Source organism: Myotis brandtii, unplaced genomic scaffold (assembly GCF_000412655.1).
Source record: "Myotis brandtii unplaced genomic scaffold, ASM41265v1 scaffold112, whole genome shotgun sequence".
NCBI classification, from domain to species: domain Eukaryota; kingdom Metazoa; phylum Chordata; class Mammalia; order Chiroptera; family Vespertilionidae; genus Myotis; species Myotis brandtii.
In genome coordinates, this window is record NW_005353838.1 from 7565825 (window position 1) to 7573033 (window position 7209).

The following is a 7209-nucleotide window of genomic DNA, read 5'->3' on the forward strand; positions in this document are numbered from 1 at the left end:
TACCATTTGCAACAGCATGGATGGAACTGGAGAGCATTATGCTAAGTGAAATAAGCCAGTCAGAGAAAGATAAATATTACATGATCTCACTCATTCGTGGAATATAGTGAACAAGATAAACTGATGAACAAAAACAGATCCAGAGACAGAGAAGCATAGATCAGACTGTCAAACCTCAGAGGGAAGGTAGGGGAGGATGGGGGTAAGAGGGAGAGATCAACCAAAGGACCTGTATGCATGCATATAAGCATAACCAATGGACACAGACAACAGGGGGGTGAGGGCATGAGGGGAGGGGGAATGAGGGGATAAGGACACATATGTAATACCTTAATCAATAAAGAAAAATAATTAATTAATTAATTAATTAATTGAGTTTAGGGTTGATGCTCCAATTTGAATCCAGTTTAGAAATTAAACATTTACTCACTTGACAAAACATTTATTGGTGATGACAATGTGCCAGGAGCTAAGCTACACAAAGAGATAAAATCCAATTAATAAAGCAAACAACATGTCTATTATGAACTCAATATTTTTGCAAAGTGTTTTGATAAAAATCTTTTATATGTGTTTTGTGCAGGCCCAAGGAAAGAAACATTATATAATTGGGGTGGGGTTAAATTTTTAAAATTCTTGGAGAGGGTTAACCTGCAGCTCTTGCCCTCAAATCTCTTTGGATAACACTGGCTGGTGGGAGCCAGCTGGCCAAGCAGTAGAGGGAGGAAGAGGAGAAGGGAAAGGGGTCCTTAGAAGCTGCCTCTCATTGGACTATCCGTGCCCCCAGAACGCCCAGACACGGCTCGCCCAGGACTGACAAGGGGTCCAAAGATAATAGGCTCTTCAGCAGATGAGTGCCAGATTTTAACATTCCAATCTGAGGTAGAATAAACAACTTCCTATTGAGTGTCTATTGTGTCCATGAGTGACTTTATCAATACTCCTTGTTCTCTGAGCTTGGGTTAGCCTGATTCCTAGGCTTCAAAGACGTTGTGAGGGCCTAATTATTAGGCCCTAATACCTCTTGAGCAGTGAAGGGAAGCGGCTGTCTTAGGTATGTCTTCCTGTGTTCCCTGTGTTTCCTCTGAGGAACAATGCCAATTAGAGAAAGATAGCCTCCAGGGACAGGGTGAAATCAAGTGCTGGTTCTAACAAAAAGAAGAAAACACCCAGAATGAGAAAGGCTCTCAGATCCGGTCTTCACTCCGCATGGCCCTGCCTCTGGGTTCTCTGCCCTTTTCCAGTCCCTGGGCACATTAAGTTAAGTTTGTCCCTTCAATTGAAGCTGTCCCCTCCCCACTGTGATGGGAAGCATAAGGCTTTCTATCATTAAACAGACATTCTTATCCCACTACTTCATGGAAAGAAATAGCTAATTCATTTCTCCATTTCCCTTTGTTACAATGCAATCTCCTTCAGGGAAAAACGGGTGTTGGCTTGTCTTACTGTAATCAGGGTCAGCCCTAGGCATCACTTACAGTAAGGAGTCAGGCTCGGCATCCTCCGCATTCTGCAGTTCCTCCTCTCTCCAGATATCCAGGCCTTCAGACTCCGCCCTGCTCTTCCCTCCCTCAAACTGGGGACTCAGAGTTTCATTTAATTGAAAATACTTAATGCCAGTTCTTCTTTAGGACCTGCTTTTAGTTTTCAAGCCTGTACAGTCTGTGACAGTATAGGAATAGGCTAATACAAATGCTTGATTAAAACAAAACAAAATATATATAATGATAGAGTAAATATATATTTAGTTGGCCAAGACATGGAGACAACCAAAGTGTCCTTCAATGGAGGATTGGATAAAGTTGTGGTACATATATACAGTGGAATACTACTCAATCATAAGAAAAGATGAAATACTGCCATTTGCGACGACAACATGGATAAACCTTAAGAATATTATACTAACCAAAATAAGCTAGTCGGAAAAAAATAAGAGCCATAGGACTTCACTCATTTGTGGAATATAAAACTGAAACTCATAGACACAGACACCAGTATGGTGGTTACCAGAGGGAAGGGGTTGAGAGGGTAGTAAATGGTAAATGGGGCCAGATATATGGTGACAGAAGATGATTTGATTGTGGGTGGTGGGCACACAATGCAATACACAGATCATGTATCATAGAAACATGCACTTGAAACCTATATTATTAACCAATGTCACCCCAATAAATATAAAATATTTACTCTCTCTCTCTCTCTCTGTATATATATATATACACATAGAGAGGCCCAGTGCACAAAATTCATACACAGGGGTGGATGGTGTCCCTCAGCCTGGCCTGCACCCTCTCCAATCTGGGACATCCCTCTCACAATCCGGGACCGCTGGCTCCTAACCGCTCACCTGCCTGCCTGCCTAATCACCCCTAACTGCCTCTGCCTCGGCCCCGCCACCATGGCTTTGTCCGGAGGACGTCTGGAAGGTCATCTGGAAGATGTCTGGTCTAATTAGCATATTACCCTTTTATTAGTATAGATGATTTTGCTCAGCTGAGGTCCCAAAACAATCATTTAAAATGCAATTCTACATGAAACCATCCCACCCAGAAGTAACCCATTCTTTTAACTACCAGATAACTCTGTGTTTCAAACTCAAATATGAGTCTAAATACATTTTACATTTTATTATAATTGAATATATGTGCAAATATATAAAATATATGTTTGTGAATATATACACTTGTGAATAACACACACACACACACACACACATTCTACCTTTCTATATACCGGATCCTTAGCTCAGTAAGAGTAGGGTTCTATTGTGTTTTTCTTTATATTTTCCAGCATGAAGATACTCAGCAAATGTAAGTTGAATACGTTAATGTAAAATAAAAGCTGATACACTGATTTCAAATAGGCTGCTATGTGCTGGACCTCCCAGTGGGGAGCATGCTGGGATATTGGTGACACCCTGGCCACTGCTTACACTGCCCTGCTCCAGTGCCTATATCACGGCAAAGCAAATGGAAGGTGTGTTTAAGGTTTGTACTGACAGCAGAGTGCCTGATAGAGGACTCCAGATGTAGGAAGGTTAATTATAACTGCTTTTCCACGTTTCCTTTGTTTGCATTCAGTGAAATAAGCTTTGCAAAGTCAAGCCACATTTTTTTTCACACCCCTTTCAAGAAAATAATATTTTATATAAACACTTTTTCTATACCCGATAGCTAGTGGAGCTTTATGTGCATATAGCCAGACACATGCCTGCTTTTCCCTTTTAAAAACTGTTTTCAATTAGAAAAACATTATTTTACATATTTTTCTACATATAACAATTACAAAAATGTGTATGAAAAAAAGAGAAACCATTGTTAATTTCCACTACAAAAAAAAATGACCACGATTCACATTTGAGATTTTTTTCTCTGTCTCTGTAGATGGGGCACATGCAAGCATGGATGTGCCCTTTTCCTTCTCTGCCTCCTCAAATCCAAATGGTTACAACATGACTTTACCCCCTAGCACAGCCGTGGGGTAGGGGCACGAATGAACACTGATCCGCGTCAGGCCATTCAGTTACCCTTTCTCTGAGGATGAAACCATCATGTTTGAGTTAGGGGCTGCTGGAAATAATCTTTGACCACATGGAATAAGAGACAAAAACAGTCTAGAGTGAAAGAGTTGCAGAGAAAAAAAGAGAGAGGAAGAGAGAGCCCTGACAGCATCCAAGTGTCTGGTTCCAATTACTCTAAGGCGTGGAAAGATGCAGACTTTAAGTTCTGTAGAGAGAGTAGATGCTTGGTGTGCTGCCCAGATTCTCCCCATCAGAGGTGCGGTACCTGTTCCCCCAGATGCTGGGACGTCTGTTGTTGATGGATCGTAACAGCAATTCCCCAGGATTTGTCCGTGGACTAAAGGAGGGTCACACACCCCCTCCATGAGCAGCCTGCATCCAATGCTTGGTTGATATGTGGGTACAAAGGCTTTAGTATGGGACAATCCATGGCATTGCCTGTGGCACTGATTACAACTGCAACCAGTTCCACCTTGCCCTCTGCGCAGCCCTCCTTTCCTCACTCCCTTACTGAACTTCCCACTAAACTTTCTGCATGCAAATCTGTCCCCATATTTTCTGGGGAGCCTGACTTAAGACAGAGGGTGTGGCAGAGATGTCTAGATGTCCCACATAGTGCCTTCTCCCTTTCTTCCTTTGTAACATGGCTTACGATGTATCCTTGTAATCAATCACTCCACCATTATTACTTAAGCTAGCACAAGGGGCTTCTCGTGTTGTGCAACCAAAAGGATTCTAAATAACACATCATTTTCTTATGATAAATTTCTAGAAGTAAAACTGTTACACAAGAGATGCACATTTTTAAGACTCTTGATCCCTATTGCCACATCATCCTTCAGAAACATTGCACCAACTTACATTCTCATCAATAGTGTATGAAAGTAACCACTTCCCAGACTCCGCACAACACTAATGTTATCCTTTTTAAAATTCATTCACTCAACAAACGTTTATTGAGTGCCCGTTGTGCGCCTGGCTAGGTACTAAATAAGGGCTGTGGATAAATCCCTGCCCTCATGGAGCTAGAATTCTACATGTGAAGAGACAGACAATTAACAAAATAAGTAAGCTGCATTGTGTACCAGGAGGTGGTAAGTGCTACAGAGACATATAAAAGGGGCTGGAGAGGGAGGCAGGCAGTGCAGGGGGAGCGGCACATCCATTTAAGCACAGTGAGAGGGTAACTTTTCAGCCAAGACTTGAAGGATATGCAAGGGGGGGGGGGAGATGCAGCTAGTGAGGTAATGGGGGTTGCTATGTGGTCCTGGGGATTATGGCTTTCTCTAGACCAGATGAACAGCCATTAGAGGTACTGGAAAGGCAGAGTGGCACGTTCTGATGTGTTCAAAAGGCGCCCTCTGGTGGCTCTGTTAAGAAAAGACTATAGTAAACGCAAAATTAGAAGTGGGAAAACAGTTGGGAGACTTTGTCTATCTGCTAGACAGCGATTTTCAACCGTGTGCCGTAAGAATTTTAAGAATAAGCAATATTCAGTCAAGGGCACTGACCTCTTTCCCCTTAGATTGTCAAATAAAAGACTGACAACAGTCAACACAACTATAGCCGTTGGTGTAAACAAATCAAAATTATCGCCCCTTTTTCAAATCAGCAAAAAATGTATTTTTTGTTGTGTTGCAGAATTTTAGTAATTAGTTTGTGTGCCGTGAGAAAAAAAAGGTTGAAAATCACTGTGCTAGACCAAAAGCGTATTTCATTTTGGTTTCTTTTGCACTTGAACATTTTATATGTAAATTGGTTGTTTGTATTTCTCCTATTAGAAACGGCCTATTTTAAGACCTTTGCTGATGTTTCTATTATCATATTTACCTTTTGTTCTGAATTTTCAGTGATATTAAGAATGTAGCTCTTTGTCTGTCATATAAATGTAGTTCTCTGTCCCCAATTGTTCTTTTAATTTAATCCTGCTTATCATTTTTTTCGGTAGAGAAATTTTTAATTTTTATGAGGAGATTATATATATATTTAAGTTTCCTTTATGGATTCTGCTTGTGATATAATACTTGGAAAGTATTTTTCCAAGATTATTGCTTCAGTCTAGGCTTTCTTATTTGCATACATAGAAGCTGGCTTCACTAAAGGGGAATTTATTATAATACTTGTGATTTAAACTAGAGGTAGGATATTTAACTAGGTCACTTGAGACTCTGGAATCAGGAACCAAAGCATCGTTCCCATTTCTCTCAGCTTACCTGCTCTCTCCTCTCTGCTCCTCTAAGCATCTGCCTCATTCTTCTCTGATAAATTGTTTATCCACACTGTGGCCACCCCAGTTCCAGCACCACTGGCAAGTGGACTAGCAGCTCTGTGCCCCAGTTTTGACTCATGGAAAAGAGAAGCTAATTTACACATCTAGTAGCTAGGCCTACCTCTCTGACCCCTCCCCCCAAAAAATAAAAAATAAAAACAAATAAGCTGTGTCCAGGGAGTGTTAGAGACACAAGCTCTGGGGGGCTCCTCTTGAGGGGGGAATGGTGGAGAAAGAGCAGCTCTTAAAGGGAACAGAGGGCATGCATTGAACATATACCATAAAAGAAGTATAAGCCATATCCATCTATATTTTATTCTAGCACTTTTATGGTTTTAAGTGCTCCATACATCTGAAATTCATTTTTGTGTCAGGTATACCATAGAACTATCACTTTGTTTTATTTCATATTTTATTGCAAAAATTGTTCCCAAATTTGAAGGAAAAAGTTGAGCTTGTACCAAAATTGCTATTGAAATGAACCAGATGTCTTACATCTTAGATTGCTTTAAGGACTTGGAAGACTATTGCTGTTTAAATAATGTTTATCTGATTGTTGGAAATTTCCCTTGGTTATATGTGGTTTTTGTTGTTGTTGTTTCTTACCAATGACAAAAACGGGCCACAGGATAAAATCAGCCAAACATGATCACTCTCCCCAATGGTTCATTGACACGAGGATGGGAGCCACCACCAGGCCACCGTGTTCCAGGAATTCTGTCCAGACCTTTGGTGGAGAAACAGCTAAATTCAGAAAGGCACTCGCAGTCCAGTGCCCGCCACATCCTTCCCATCCCTTTTTCCTGTGGGAGAGGGTATCTCTAGATTAGATAAGTCACAGAGATGACTGAAGAAGCAGAAACCAGTCCAACAAACAAAAAACTAGACAAGATTGCTGTTAGACTTTATTTTGAGGGGGCTTGTCATTTGCCAAATAAGATAATTTTAAAATTAATTAATTATATCGTGATTTTTTTAAAAAAACCAGCCAAATAACTGTAGGCAAATTACTTCTTTGATTCTCAATTTTTCCACCCCCACTTACCACATGTCCCTGTTGAACTCAGTGATTTCGAATGTTCCTACAAAGATAAACATTCTGATGTAGTCGTTTACCAGTTTCCTGTGAAGGGATGAGTTGGGTGTATGAAACCATGAACTAACTAAATGCTGCATTCCCCCAAGGCATTCCACCTCCACTAGAGGCAGCACCTTCAAAGACTAACTTACCAAAGACACACTAAGAAATCAGCACACATTTCATAATTCCTCCAATAGTGATGCGTGGAGAGGGGGAAGATCACCTCTTCCCCAAGCCTGTAGTGGAGACTGCAGAGAACGTTTTATTTATTTATTTTTTTAAAATATATTTTTATTGATTTCAGAGAGGAAGGGAGAGGGAGAAAGAGAGAGAGAAATA